We start from the raw sequence: 16887 nt of genomic DNA, 5'->3' as shown, positions 1-16887 counted from the left end.
TTCCATTAAAATAAGTAGTCACTGATTAAAAGTATATATTATATCAAAATTAATCATACTTTATCTTTTTACCTTAAAATATTGCAACTGAGTTACACTGGATTTAGAATGTTATAAAACTAGCAATCATACATACGCTGAAGCTATATATATACTACAGTCCTCAAAAATTAAAGTTCCTGCCACCCAACAAAGGTAATGTGACTATTTAAAAACCAAAACTTTTGTGCACAGCCTACATTACATCTTACTGAGCATACCAGAGACTATTCTCAAGTCTTCTCAAGTCAAGACTGTGTGTGTGTGTATGTGTGTGTGTGTGTGTGTTGCTCAGTTGTGTCCTACTCTCTGTGACGCCATGGACTGTAGCTTCTCTATATACAGAATTCTCCAGGCAAGAATACTGGAGTGGGTTGCCATTCCCTTCTCCAGGTCACTTACTCAAAGCCAAAATTAAATTCTCCCAACTATGTAACTGGTCATCACTGAACCCAGGATTTTATAACAATGTGGAGAATCAAGATAATTGTTACACTAAGGATTAAGTGGATCCAGTGTTTAGCTCCCTCAAATGAAAAATACCTGATCCTACACAACCAACAACACTTTAATATATTTCAGTCAATATCAAAAGAAAACCAATGCAAAAAAAAAAACCAAAAACCTAACGGACACAGCTTTTGTGAGCAGGGAAGAATGCCTCAGGTAGAGGAACTAAAATCTAAGAACTGAATTAAGGGCTAAAAATTAAGAATTCTAATCACAGATAAGACAGTGACCCAACCTAAATTTTGTCTCAACCACATATTGTTGACCACAAATGGAGACTTATTCAAAAGTAAGTCATAAAATGTTTGAAAAAAATTAAAACTTAAATTTTTAACCAAGAGAAAGAATTCATTTTCCTAACCTGGTCCACATATAGATAAATCCCAATGGCCCTGAAATCAGTACTGGTAAGTATGGCAACTAAGAAAGATTTAAAGCATGTTTAGCAATTCGGGGGGCGGGGGGCATTTTAGTACCTTAGTTTAATCACAGCTGAGTGCATAAAGAGGTTTATGCTGTCAGTACTGTCCTAACAAGAAAGGCACAGCTTAGCCTCACCCACAAAATGATTAAAAATGTGCAGTTCAAGAAAAAAGATAATGATAGCTATATATACAATAAGAGTATAAAATGTTATTCACTATTTATCACACATATTAAAAACTTAAATCAAAATATATTTATATTAAATATGTAAGCACAGTTTTAAACTGTATATATACTCTGTATTTAATCATTCTCAAGTATTTCTGTACTAAATACTTAGCTCTTTAACCATATTAGTCCTTACTGCCTTCATTCATAATCTTCACTATGTGGCCCCTTTTTTGATCTCAGCATTTTTATCTTTTATTATCTGCAAAAGCCATATTATTGACATTCTTCATTTGGTAAGTTAAAACTAAGATGAAATTGTTTCTAATTTCTTAAACTTATGACACTGGGTAAAGTTAATGATAAGAAAATTAATGAAACAGCTTAACAGCACAGCTTGGGAATTATTAGATGAAAAAAAGCCTCCGGGGGTGGGGACAGGAGGGAAGGGAGGACAGAACTTTGCGAACAGAAATATGGCAGATTATTTAAATGATCTGCCCACTAAAAACTGAAAATGCTGAATTAAAAGCAACAACTGAAGTATTTTTCAGCTTGAAAATTTTTTTTCATTATGTCATATCTTATACCCATTTCTCCCCTAAGTATTTTCACATTTGCATATAAATACTTAAACTTTTAAAAATAATTGTTTTTAAAGTCTTGGTGTATTAATTCTATCATTTCAGCATTTCTAGGTCTATTTCTATTGACTGATTTTTCTCTTAGCTATGGACGATATTTTCCTACTTATGTGCATATCCAATTAACACAGAATTCAAGATAATGATTCCTTCTAGGTCAGAAAAAGAACCTTTTAAGATACCAGTTGTATTTTTATTTCTTTGATGGAGTGATGGGTATAGTGTTTACTTCTAGTCTTTAAACCATATGTGACTCTCTATATATGGTGTAGTTCTTGAAAAAAAAAATACTGTAAAAACTTAAGTTAGATGCTTTGAAAAGGTTCAGTGGGAAGAAAAAGGAGGGCGGCAAGGGAAGGACAAAATTGTAATGGACACAGTAGGGAACTCCAGGGCTCCATCCACTGCACACACATACACATATGTACACACACACACACACAGGCTGGAAAAAAAATCAGAATTAATTTCTGCAGACCTGTGTAATCTAATAAAAATTACAACAACCAAGAAAGCTTAGCAAAGAAAGAAGCGCCTACACTGAAGTGAGCGAGCAATGTGGTGTTTCTAATTGCCTACCTACCATTCCCCACTCCCCAGTGCAACAAAGGCAGCAAGGATGGCAGCTGCACACCTGCTGAAGGCCAACAGTGCAAGGGAGCAACACAAGCCTTACTCTCAAAGAAACGTGAGTGAACACTATGACCTGACTGGCAGCTTCCTCAAAAACTGGCACAAGAAGGTGCTTTTGTTCTGCCTGACTTGGAGCACTCCCAGGGCAAGCAGCCCAGGGGAGGGGAAAATAGGCAGGATAACACAGAGAGCTAAAAGCCTGGCAAGTGAGAGCTTGAGAAAGGAGATACGTGGGGAGAAACGGGCTTTGTAAACTCTTACAAGGAATCTAGAAGTCCACAAATATTTCCAAGGCTGAATGCACACACAGAAAAGGACTAAGAAGACCCTAGACTTTCACCTCTAGCTGACCCTTAGGCTCCATCCAAACAGGAAATAAAGGCGAAGACAGGGTTGTAAGTAGCCCAGCTAAGCACTAGAGTACCCAAACACAGAACCATCCAACTAAAAGTAGGACAGTATTTTTTTCTTTTTCTTTTATACATTTATGGTCTCCAGGTGTTAAAGGGAACTGGGTCAAAATACTAGTTGACCGCAAGGTTAATGGAACACAGACTTCAGTAACCACACATGACAAAGAATATATACATAACAAAAATAGTTTAGAAAAGACACTAAACAAACAACAATGAAATTAACAATAATCCACAATAAGAAGCAACAAAAAACCCTGAGGAGGGGAGGAATCTGATGTCTAAAGTCAATACATAATATTCAAAATGTACAAAAGATTATGTGGCATGCAAAGAAACAAGAATCCTTGTATAGAAATTTATTATATATATATTTTTTACCTCAATATTTCTTTAAAGCAAGGAAAGGCAAAGAAGGAACCATTATGTGAATGTGACCAGTAGTCACTTAGGAAATATGAAAGATTGAGGAAAAGAGTGCTATTTGATTAATAATTACTTAAAATGTGAACTGTGACCAATTATATAAACAAGTGAACAGTAACAGTACATGAACCAAGAACTTTCAGATTTACAAGCTGGATTTAGAAAAGGCAGAGGAACCAGAGATCAAATTGCCAACATCCACTGGATCATAGAAAAAGCAAGAAAATTCCAGACAAACATATACTTCTGCTTCACTGACTACGCTAAAGCGTTTGACTATGTGGATCACAACAAACTGGAAAATTCTTAAAGAGATGGGAACACCAGACCACCTTATCTGCCTCCTGAGAAACCTGTATACAGGTCAAGAAGTAACAGTTACAATTGAACATGGAAAAATAGACTGGTTCAAAATCGGGAAAGGAGTTATGTCAAGGCTGTATATTGTCACCCTGCTTATTTAACTTATATGCAGAGCACATCGTGCAAAATTCCGGACTGGATGAACCTCAAGCTGGAATCAAGATTGAGGGGAGAAATATCAGTAACCTCAGATATGTAGATGACACCAGCCTTATAGTAGAAAGCGAAGAGGAACTAAAGAGCCTCTTGATGAAGGAAGGTGAAAGAAGAGAGTGAAAAAGTTGGCTTAAAACTCAACATTGAAAAATCTGAGATCATGGCATATGGTCCCATCACTTCATGGCAAATAGATGGAGGAAAAAGTGGAAACAGTGAGAGACTTTTATTTTCTTGGGCTCCAAAATCACTGCAGATGGTGACCGCAGCCATGAAATTAAAAGACGCTTGTTCCTTGGAAGAAAAGCTATGACAAACCTAGACAGTATACTGAAAAGCAGAGACATTACTTTGCTGACAAAGGTCCATCTAGTCAAAGGTATGGTTTTTCCAGTAGTTATGTACAGATGTAACAGATGGACCATAAAGAAGGCTGAGCACCAAAGAATTATGCCTTCAAACTGTGATGCTAAAGAAGACTCTTGAGAGTCCCTTGGACTGCAAGGAGATCAATCCAGTCAATCCTAAAGGAAATCAACTCTGAATATTCACCGGAAGGACTGATGAGTCCTGGCTACCTGATGAGAAGAGCTGACTTGATAGAAAAGACCATCGTGCTAGAAAAGATTCAAGGCAGAAGGAGAAGGGGATGACAGAGGCCAAGATGGTTAGATGGCATCACCAACTCAATGGACATGAGTTTGAGCAAACTCTGGAAAGTAGTGAAGGATAGGGAGACCTGGCGTGCTGCAGACCACAGGGTCACAAAGAGCTGAACATGACTGAGCAGCTGAACAACAACAATAAACAAGTAAAATGTACACTCTACCAAAAAACAGAATTGGCAAAGGACTTACATAGACCAGAAACGATACACAGCTGGCTAATGGGCTCTAAAAAATATACTCACCATTAGCCATGAGGGAAATGCAAATCAAAATCACAGTGAGATACCTATACCCACTAGGATGGCTATAATTACAAAATAAACAGGGAATTCCTGGAAGTCCCGTGGTTAAGACTCAACCCTTTCACCACCATGGCTCCAGGTTCAATTCCTAGGCAGGGAACTAAGATCCTCCAAGTTGCACGACGAAGTATAAATAAATAAAATAACAAACTTCAGTGAGGATACAGAGAAATTAGAACCCTTGGACATTGTTGATGAGAATGTAAAATGGTGCAGTCACTACAAAACAGGTGGTGGTTCCTCAAAAAATAAAAAGTAGGATTATCATGTGTGTTTGTGGGCTACGTCGCTTCAGTCATGTCCAACTCTTTACTGCCCCATGGACTGTAGTCCACCAGGCTCCTCTGTCCATGGAATTCTCCAGGCAAGAATATTGGAGTGGGTTGCTGTGCCCTCCACCAGGGGATCTTCCAAGATTACCATATGACCCAGTAATTCCATTCCTAGGAACCTATCCCAAAGAACAGAAAACAGGTATTTAAACAAAAACTTTTATGTCAGCATTCACAGGAGCTATTCACAATAACCAAAAGGTAAAAACAACCAAAACCCCTATCAACTGATGAATGGATAAACAAATGTGGTATATCCATACAATGGAATATCATCCAGTCATTAGAAAGAAATGAAGTGCTGATACATGCTACAACATAGATGGATCTAGAAAAAGTTATGCTAAGTGAAAGAAGCAGACACAAAAGGTAACATACCATATGATCCCATTTATATGAAATACCCAACCTAGGTAAACCATGGTGGTAGGAGGCCGATGAGTGTTTGCCAGCGGCTGGAGGGAGAGAGGAACAGGGAGCAACTGCTTAACAGGTTTGGGAATTTTCCTTTTGGAATGATGTAAATGTTTTGAAACTATATAAAGGTTATGGTTTGCACAACACTGAATGTAGCAAATGCCACTAAGTTGTGCACTTTAAAATGGCTGATTTTATATTATGTCAATTTTATCTCGATGAATAACTGATAACCTTTTATGAAAACAAGTACCCAAACATGTCAAGTTATTTTACTATCAATATTGACTGCTTCCCAACTAAAACAAAGTAACACAAATATTTCTTAAACTATCTGAAGATGTTCCTAACCTTTCCCTAAATCACAATATTTCTCTAGAAAGAGAAGAGTGGTTTTACAGAAAGCTTCTCAGGTATAATTTACTCAAAGATTTATCTACACTAAAATCTAAAAGATATTTTTTGAAAGCTCAATGAGGTTTTTTTTTTTTTGTCAATGAGGTTTTAAACTTACTCACCATGAGCAAAAAGACCAAACAAAACTCAGAAACTCAGCTATCCCAACTTACTTTGGACTTTATACTTAAAAAGCACAATACAAAAATTTCCATTATTTCTCATGATCACTTTTACAATATAGTTTCAAATGGGCTGAATGACTTAGCCAGTACTCACTATAAGGACTATTTCCCTTCTGACAGTCACTTCCCCTTGCTATCTGTCACCAAGGACTGAAACTTCTCTGAGCCTTGTTTATCTCCTGAACTCCAGTTAGTCTCCAGGTACCATAAGTTTTTTCTTCAAGAGGCACAAGTACTTGAGCTTGACATCCTGTGTCTCCCACTTATCAACAGTGTGAAAGCTGGTGGTAACCTTCCTTTTTTTGCCTCACTTTCTGATCTGTATAATGGGAATAACAGTTACACCTCAGAGGCTTGCTGTGAGAATGTGTCCAAAGCATTGAGCAAACTCTTATCATATAACAAACGCTAAACTGCCACCACTATTATTACTGCTCTGTGTTTTCACTAAGATTTTCCTAGGACAGGCTGTCACTGCCAGATTATATCCACTAGATTATGTCTGTACCTCCTCAACTGGCTTTCTTCATTCCTCTTTTAGTCCAAAGGATATGCACATCATAATCAGATTTACCTTGCATATATATACATCCTGTTACTCCCCAGCTGAAAAAACCTTCAATGTGTCACTTACTAGACATCAAATCTAATATTCTCTGCCTTTCGTCAGCCTCTGTTAACTGCTGTTCTCAAACTCTAGTGTACATTGGAATCATACGGATTGCTTGTTAAAAACATTGTTGGAATCTACTCCTGAAGTTTCCAATTCAGCAAGTAGCAAGCAGAGCCTCAGAATTTGCTTCATAATGAATTTCCAGGTGATTCTGAGGCTGTTGGTTGAGGAATTACACTTTGAGAAGTATTGCTTAAAATAGGACCCTTCTGCCTCCTTAAGGGCTTCCCTGGTGGCCCAGGTGGTTAACGAATTTGCCTGCAATGCGGGAGACCCAGGTTCAATCCCTGGGTTGAGAAGATCCCCTAGAGGAGTAAATGGCAACCCACTTCAGTATTCTTGCCTGGAGAATTCCATGGACAGAAGTGCCTGGCAGGCTACAGTCCAAGGGCTCGAGAAGAGTCAGACATGACTGACTAACATTTTCATACTTTTGTTCTGCCTCCTTAGTCTTATTTCTCCCTATTACCTAAACCGAATATACAACTTTCATTAGTTTTACAGGGTGTGCCCAACTGTCCTGACCCTGCTATAACTCTGCTGCCCCGAAATACTTTCCTGACTATCCAAATCATACCCATCCTTAAAGCCTGTGGTTTTCAACACCCCCTGCACATTACAATCACCTTGGGGAGGATTTTAAAAACTAGGAGTAGGGGAAGTCCCTGGCAGTCCAGTGTTCAGGACAGCGGCACAGGTTCAATCCCTGGTCAGGGAACTAAGATCCCACAAGGTGCACAGTGCGGCCCCAAAACAAAAAACTATGAATGTCCCAACCCTGAGATTCTGGTTCAACTGATCCTGGGACAAGAGTCCCCATGTGATTTTAATAAGCAGCAAAGTTGAGATCCCTACTTTACCTTCAATCTTCTTCCCATCAGAATTAATGAAGGCTCACTGAATTTTCTCCCCCCCAAATTCCTATAGTGCTATTAGAGTGTAACAAGTTTGCACTTGGTTACATATGAAATCATGTTACTCTCCACCTTTCATTTTAAATTCACTCTCAAGCTTGATCAATGATTATATCTTGAAGTTCCATCTTAACTACAATACTGCTAAGTCACTTCAGTCGTGTCCGACTCTGTGCGACCTCAGAGACGGCAGTCCACCAGGCTCCCCCATCCCTGGGATTCTCCAGGCAAGAACACTGGAGTGGGTTGCCATTTCCTCCTCCATAACTACAATACTTGTACAATGATAATACACAGTAGGAACTCAGAGTGTTTCCTCACCGATTGTGCATTCAAACTGAAATTCAGAGCTTTAAATACTTCTACTCTATCCAGTTCAGGAAACTATACTCCCTCCTTTTTTGAAATACAGTTCTGCAACAAACTCATTTTGTTACTGTGAGTCATTTAACTCCTTCCTCCCCCAATAAATAAACTGAAAAAAAATTAATGTATCAAAATGCTGTGAAGAATAATAAAATGATTAATAGCATCATAAATGGCTTCATAGTTGCTTCCTTAGAGCAAATGGCCTTTTCTAAATCCATTAAAGACTGTTTCAAAACAGTTAAAGAGAATCAAAGCCCACATATTTAAAGATGCTGAAGCTCTGAATAGTTCTATGATTTGTTTTCTCAACAGATGTGCATCCTTCAAGCCCTGAATTCACCAGATGCATATTAAATTAATCTGTACTTTCAGTTTTACATAACACTCCACTCTAGTTTTATAAATATAGCACTACATAAAGTAGAACTCCACTGTTGCTTTATGACATTAAATATTAACAGATTATCTCCACTGCACAAAGAAAAAATACATTAAGATTCATTTTAATGCAGTCAAATATGTGCTTGCTAAATATAGGCTATAATATCATTATTTTTGAACTGGTTGATTTCTATCTAGAATATGAAAAGTAATAAATTTGCTTATAACTAAAGATCCAGTGACACCTTGTATTTAAAAATACTAACTCAACACTTCATAAATTAACTAATTAATTTAGGATTTCAACTAAATACCTTAATTTTAATTCTGTAGTTATTTAACAGTCTACTTAAATTTCTTGGAAATTTTACTTCTTACAAAATCATTTATCTTCATTAAGAGAACAAACTGGTATATTATATCAGAAACAACTGGAATAGAAGTCAGGAGACTTGGGTTCCAGTGTGATTCATCAGCTATACAATCTAGATCAAGTCTCAGTCTCTCTATACTTAAGTAATCTCAGCTGTAAAATGAGAAAGTCTAACTAGACCATTTCCAAGTTTTCTTTTACTTTATGATTCCATAATCTCTGAAACTCAAGAAACATAAGCATTAACCAGATGGATCCTATTAAAGGCTAAACGAGCTTATTTATGTATTGATTGATTGGGAGAGCATCTATCTTTGGAAAACCTAAGTGCTTTCACACAAACAGATCGTTCCTCAGGTCTGTTTTATTCAACTAGGTGAAAAAGGAAACAAAATCCATCAAGCATGGAGTTTTTAAACAGTTTTTGCGTACACATTTTTTGCGTCATAGTCTAGATGACTGGAATATTTGGATGTCACAATACCAATTTAAGGTTAAAGCGTGTTGGAAAATAGGTGTCCTAGAAAACCAGGACAGGACAGTTATAAAGCCAACTGAAAGAGGATTCTAACAATTACTACTTGGGCTATGTGAGAAACAGTGCGTCAGGACAGCATTTTATTACTTTTAAAATAGTTATTTCCACTCTGAATCCGAATTTGAAATACCAGGCAGCTACAGCAGCACCTATGATGTCCCTTCTACTCAGACTTTGCCAGCTCAGGTTTCTGGATGGCCTTCAACAACTGCAATAGGAAGATGACCCAGGAGAGGACAGCCAAAAGCAGTCCGTATAGCCAAAACCTGCACGACGATGAAATGCAAGCGGCAAAAGACCTTAACTTTAGTAACAGTTCAAAACTCCTCAACTCAGATCTCTTATCAAGCCTCCTTACCACCTGCAATTGCTATGTGGAAAGTACATTTAGTTCACATTTCCTAATGCCCCATTACATATCTCAAAGAATTACAGCACCTGTCAATTAACACCTAATGACCCAGCATCAACCTTTCTGAAATGCAAACTCAAGACTGAACAATTACATCTCAAAATGTTAGAAAAATCTCATTTCAAAACCACCCCCAGGAATTATTTTATTCATTTTATTTCTAAAAAAGAAAAAACTACCCAAGAATTAGGGTGGTGGGAGGGATAAATTGGCAGAGCACAGAGGATTTTCAGGCATTGAAAATACTCTGTATATTATTACAATGGATAAATGTTACTACACATGTTTCCAAACCCATAGTATGTACAGTACAAAGAATCAATCCTAAATTAAACTATGGACTTTGGGAGATTATGTATCAATGTAGGTTCATAATTATAACAAATGTACTACTTGGGTAGAGAATATAGATAATGGGGGAGGCTATGCATGTGTGGGAACAGAGAGTAGATAGGAAATCTCTGTACCTTCCTCTCAACTTTCCTGTGAACCTAAAACTGCTCTAAAAAATAGTCTTGGGACTCCCCAGTGGTCCAGCAGTTAAGATTCCAACCTTCTACTGCAGGGGGTGTGGGTTCAGTCCCTGGTAGAGGAACTAAGATCTCCCATGCTGTGTGGCCAAAAATAAATAAATAAAGTCTTTTTTAAAAAATACCACATTAACATGTTAGGATAGAAAATATTTTAATAAAACAATTGGACATCCACATGGGCTTCCCAGGTGGCCCAGTAGTATAGAATTCGCCTGCCAATGCAGAAGACACAGGAGGCGTGATTAATCCCTGGTTCAAGAAGATCCCTTGGAGAAGGAAATGACAACCCACTCCAATATTCTTGCCTGGGAAATCCTACAGACAGAGGAGCCTGGCAGGCTACAGTCCATGGGGTCGCAGAGTTGGACACGACTTAGCAAGTAAACAACAAGGCTGCTGCTGCTGCTGAGTCACTTCAGTCGTGTCCGACTCTGTGCGACCCCATAGACGGCAGCCCACCAGTCTCTCCCGTCCCTGGGATTCTCCAGGCAAGAACACTGGAGTGGGTTGCCATTTTCTATTCCAATGCATGAAAGCGAAAAGTGAAAGGGAAGTTGCTCAGTCGTGTCCGACTCTTAGCGACCCCATGGACTGCACCCTACCAGGCTCCTCCGTCCATTTTCCAGGCAAGAAGAGTACTGGAGTGGGGTGCCATTGCCTTCTCCAAAACAACAAGGCAAAACTCACTATTAAAAGAATACATTTAGGGATGTCCCCTGGTAATCCAGTGGCTAAGACTCCGTGCTTCCAATGCAGTGGGCTTGGATTCGATCCCTGATCAGGGAAAAAAAGAGATCCTACATGTCATGAGGTGAGGCCAAAAGATGGAAAATAAATAAAGAAAAAAAGAATAAGTTTAAGTGGATTCATCAGTAAATTAAAAAAATCTTCTTCCAGAAGAAGCTTCTCTTCCAGTTGTAACAGAGGGAAAAAAGGATTTATTATATATCTCCATAATCCATTTTTTTTAGCAGCTTCCACCCATAAGTGGCAAGCAGTAATGACAAGAATGATTTATTAAGCAAATGATAACAAAGATGTAGGAAGGTATATAATGTTCAGATAGTTTGAAATAACAATTACTTTTAACCAACCTCTGAGATCTTTCTGTGTAACTCAATATAAATGCAAGTTCTTTTAGCTACATGTTCACTGATACAACTGAAATTATATAACCTACATCTACTGAGGGGTTTGATTTTTGAAAAAAAAAAATCTGATGAATTCAAAGCCACAAAACATGAAGGGGTGAGGGAATAGGAATCTGAAACAGATGGCATCTCTTTTAATTTTTTTTCCCGAGTCCATCTTGAACAAAATCTCAATAATGTCAAAATCCAATTTAGCTCTCCAAATAATTAACCTACAAAACATAAAATGCTAATTTTGAAGTAAATTCTTTTTTTTTTCTTCCCAGCTTCTATATTAGGCAGAAATGAGTAGAGACAAGTTAGATGTTAAATAGAGAAAAACTATCCTTCCACAAATTCTAAAGTTCTTTCATGAAAATCTACTTTCATTTATCTGAGGCCACTGAAGCAGTTTCTATCAAGACTGGTGAGAATAAAGTCTGTCTATGATATCAGCCTTTTTTTTCTGTATACGATGATTATTTATCCTTACTAGAGACCAAATCATAGCTCCAAAGAGAAATAAGCTCTAAAATAGAAACAAGCTCTGGAAGAATACTCATTTGGTTTGAGTAAAGCATTGCCTGGCATTTCTGAAACATTTCCACAGTAATTCACTTCTGGTTTGGCAACACCAATAAAGTTAACTGTACTTTGTTCATTATATATTCTAGTATGCTATATAAACCTTCCCCATCTTTCCTAAGGCTTTCTGAGATCATCCAAGAGACAGACGTTAAAGGAAGGTTTAGTCATTTTTAGATTTCCTGACAAGCAAATTCCATAAATGACAACTGCAAACATTCGTGGAATGGCCACATACATTGTTTAAGTGGAAAAGGTCATTGAGAAAAGTATCACATGTAACAGTCTCTACTACTGCCCACATTTCTGATATATCTTTTTACAGCTAGTATCCTATGTCTTATACCAAAATAAATTATTTAAGTTTTATGAGAAGATAGAGAAAAAAAAATGAGAGCTTCTCATGGCTTTACCAAAGCAAGATAATATGATCTCAACTTTAAGATTCAAAGATGCTGAAAAATAATGATCCAGGAAAACCGTTAAATGTTTAGATATATAGTAAAGACTTTACAATCTCAGAAAAGCCACTTAGAAAGGTGAATAACCTTACAAAAAGTCCACGACGATAGTAAAAACATAATTTCAATTCTTTAAAAAATAGTATAAGTATCTTATCAATAATTTAAAATATATCCATCCAGTTATCAATTTGACCAATATCTATTGGGTGCCTATTATGTAGCTGCAGTGACGGATAAAATTTTAAATAGTATTTCTACCTCAACGAGCATGCAACATAGCTGGACAGTTTTATTTAAAAAAAAAATTCAACTTTGTTTAAGAAAAACACAAAGAAGAAATATATTTGAAAATTCTCTCAAAATTATGGAAAACCTATAAACTTCTCTAAAAAGTAATACTGAATTACACATTTTGTAACCACTTTTCACACACAAAAAAACTATTATTAAAGCAAGTTATTTGATTTATCTGTTGAGTATAAAGTACATTTAAAAATTAAAAATTACCAGGAATTCCCTGGTGATCCCATAGTTAGGACTTCGTACTTTACTGCAGGGATAGAAGTTTGATCCCTGGTCAGGGAACTAAGGGCTTCCCAGGTGGCTCAGTCGTTAAGAAGCTGCCTGCTAACGCAGGAGACATGAAGTTCAATCCCTGGGTCGGGAAGACCTCTGGAGGAGGAAATGGCAAACAACTCCAGCATTCTTGCCTGGAGAATCCCATGGACAGAGTCTGGAGAGCTACTGTCCATGAGGTCACAAAGAGTCCGACACAACTAAACACCCATGCACAGGGAACAAGATCCTGTAGGCCACTCTGCATAACCTCCCCCACCCCTCAAAATTACTAATTTTAAGTTACACCAAAAAGCAAACTACATGAGCTCAAAATCTGACATACAACAGGTTACAAATTAACTATCATTTTAAAATCTACAAAACAAATTAACAAAGATTTCATGTTTCTGAGATATATTTCTACATCATCATCACAAAAGACTTAAGGGCAGAGCTTCATTCCATTTCACTTATTTTACATATATTACACATATCTAAGTTTTGCAAACAGTTTAACTCCAAGATGAGTCATGGCTCCTTGTGTTGATTTTATTCTTAAAATTACAACTACTTTCTATTTTATGCCCCAATTTTAATTCTCTCCAGAAATATGTGATGTTAATTAAGATTTATATACATTATAAATTTTACAATGTTTTACTTATCAATCCATACTATACACATCACAAATCTGAAAAAAAAAAAACCTCTGAAACATTCTTGGTTATTTCAGTTAATGCACACATTCTGCTTTATTTTTCAGAGTTTTAAGAAACTACTAACAACTGAGTTTCACGCTACTTATGATCAATATCTAGAAGCTAATCAAAGTCCTGCTGTGTATACATGATTTGGAACATCATCCAGTTCTTCTCCTATCTCAAACCTCATTCCACAAAACTGGGCTGCCCTGACTGTGTAAGATTATTCATAATTCATCTTTCAAATGGAAGGTGCTTTCATTTAAAGCTATTATTTAAATACATTAACCCCCCCTTTTATAAAACTGATTAGAATTCTAACTCATATTACATATGGAGAAACTGAATCTCTGCTAGGTTCCATGACTTAACCCAAGGTCAGCAACTATCCAGAGGCAGTCCTGGTTCAATCCCAGATTTGCCTAACCTCAAAGCCAATACTTCCACTTGACCACAATTATCTCCTTAAAAGATTAAGAGATAGGCTCAAAAGCAGGGAACCTTGTCTCTCTCTCTCTTTGAACGTTCACGTCTCTATTCTGATACATCTATAACCACAAAGAACCTACAACTCAGTCTCTGATCGAAATATAAATGAAGAGGATCTTTCTGCTTCATTTAAACTAGGGCAAGCTAACTGGCAGGTAAGAAAGATGTTGGCAAAGGCTTGCCTCAACATGTCTCGCTTAGACCTCTATGTTTTGAAGGTCCCCCAACTCTGTTTGTTATAAACATGCATACCTACTAAACAAGGATATGCCAGACTAGACTCTAGGTTGGTGCTTTTCAGGCTTGCACTTTTCTAAAATTCAGACCAGACTTAATACTGATCTAGGAGACTTGGTTGACTATGTCAATCTGGCACTTCCCAAACATTCGAAGCATCATTTATGGGAAACAAACCCAGTTCCACCCTCTTTCTTTTACTCTGTGATGCTTGCACCACTTGGGGAGTGAGGGACCGCTCCTGTAAAGATACTGGGGCTAGAGAGCAGTAAAGGAAGAAGTGGGGGAAGCGCACGGAAGTTGTGAGGAGGGAGGTCTCCTAACCCACTCTACTGCCCTAGCTCTGCCAAGGGCGGCTCCCCGCGGTGCCCAGCCGACTCACAACCCCCACAACCCTAGAAGCCGGGCTCTATCCCAGCGAGGTGGGCAGAAGAGTCGGGCAATGGAAGTATGCGATTGCCCCATCTACCCCGCCAGGGTCCGGGCTCTCCTTTTGGACCCAGAGGATGCCCCCCTCTTTCAGAGATAACCCTCCAGGTGGCAAACTCCCGGTCCACATCGGCCGAAGTCTTCAGTATACGAGGGGGCGCCTCCTCCGCAACCTCGACCGGACCGCCCGAAACTCTCCGTCAGCCGTGACCCCCCAACCCTTCCATTCCACCTCCGCAACCCTCTACAGTTACACACGCCGGCCTCCGCCCCACCCAGTATCTCCGTGCTCCCCTCCGCGATTTGGAGAAGGGGGCCCCCCACAAGCCCCCAGATACACACACACTCTCAGGCTCCAGCCTCCTGGACCCCGTCGAAGACGGAGCGCGTACCTGGTCTGGCCGTGCTTCGGGACTCAGATGGGGCGGGCGCAGTCCCCTCCCGGAGGCGCCGAGTGCTTCTCTACCCACCCGCAGCGTTGGCTTCTCTCTTCCCAGGAAAGGGAGGGAGGAGAGGCGCGGGAGGGGAGGGGTAAGGCGAGGAGCCGAGGGGCGGCTGAAGCCGATCCGGAACCTCTAGCGCTGGCCCCACCCTCGGCCCAGCGCAGAGCACCCTGGCCCTCCCGATAGGACAAACTTAAAGCCGGCAGTGAGAAGGGGACAACACCACTTCCGGGTCATCCCCGCCATCGCCCCTCCTTAGCAACCGCGTGGGGTTGCTAAGCGGAAGCGCCTTCGAAGACAACCGTCCCCATTACTTCTGGGACCATCAGGAGGTAACTGGGAACGTATGCTCCACTTGGGTAATACACTCTTACCTTCTGCTCCTGGTCTTGAACGGAGAACCAGCTTCGCTGCCAAAGTCACGAAGCCAATTCTGCTTTTCCCTTCGCTTGTATTCCCCCTACGAGCCCCCAGCCACGATTTACTCCTTGTTCCTCCCTCCCTGAATCCCGGGCGAACCTATTGACTCCTCCTAAGGCTCTCTCAGGTCCCTCCAGGGAGTTACTTTCTGGCGGTTTAGCAAGCATCTCCCTCTTGTGGATTTTCAGTTATGTTTCAACTGGGCTTTTGAATTTCTTCCGTTATAAAACCTTTTTCATGCACTTCGTTCCCACGTGACAAGCCCCTGAAACCCAATGGTGAGAAAGTTTCACCCATCTTCTCTTTTGTAAGGTTTGCACTTGCTTGTGTATAACCTGGAAATAATTAATTCTTAAAAGAAACAATGAGAAGAGGCCAAAGGAAGCCGCTAATCAAATTTGGGAAGGAGGAAGACATTTAATCTACTCAGAGTAAACTTTCATTCGTGTACTGTGGACAAGAAAAGTTAACAAGAGACCTCATATAGCCTTGTGCTGAAGTGATCTGAGTTTGAAATATATTGGGTAAACCACTTCTTGGAGCAAAAGCCATCTACATAATTAATCCTCTTTTTAGAAAAATGACCTATATGTTTATGGCAGTTAAATATTCAGAGACGTGTAATCGGGCATTCAGAGAAAAACGAGTGAACATTTTGGCTTAACTTTCCCATCTTGAACAGATCTGCTTAAAAGCAGTAAAGCTTAATCAGTTCAGTTCAGTCTCTCAGTCATGTCCGACTCTGCGACCCCATGAATTGCAGCATGCCAGGCCTCCCCATCCATCACCAACTCCCGGAGTTCACTCAAACTCATGTCCATCGAGTCGGTGATGCCATCCAGCCATCTCATCCTCTGTCATCCCCTTCTCCTCCTGCCCCCAAGCCCTTCCAGCATCAGTCTTTTCCAATGAGTCAACTCTTCGCATGAGGTGGCCAAAGTACTGGAGTTTCAGCTTCAGCATCAGTCCTTCCAATGAACACCCAGGACTGATCTCCTTTAGAATGGACTGGTTGGATCTCCTTGCAGTCCAAGGGACTCTCAAGAGTCTTCTCCAACACCACAGTTCAAAAGCATCAATTCTTCGGCGCTCAGTTATGGTCCAACTCTCACATCCATACATGACCACTGGAAAAACCATAGCCTTGACTAGATGAACCT

At 39.4% G+C, this 16887-nt stretch overlaps 1 protein-coding gene across 1 annotated transcript in view; it reads right to left on the bottom strand.

Annotated features, from left to right (window-relative positions):
- Window positions 1–15491, bottom strand: part of CSNK1G1 (casein kinase 1 gamma 1) — a 141267-nt gene extending 125776 nt beyond the window's left edge. Inside the window, 1 exon segment of the mRNA NM_001038146.2 lies at window positions 15257–15491. The gene's annotated coding sequence lies outside the window, so the exon portion shown is untranslated.
- Between the last annotated feature and the right edge of the window lie 1396 nt (window positions 15492–16887).

The sequence above is a fragment of the Bos taurus genome, chromosome 10 (genome assembly GCF_002263795.3).
Source record: "Bos taurus isolate L1 Dominette 01449 registration number 42190680 breed Hereford chromosome 10, ARS-UCD2.0, whole genome shotgun sequence".
Lineage (NCBI taxonomy): Eukaryota > Metazoa > Chordata > Mammalia > Artiodactyla > Bovidae > Bos > Bos taurus.
The sequence above is the reverse complement of the archived record's forward strand: the minus strand, read 5'-3'. Positions and strand labels throughout refer to the sequence as shown.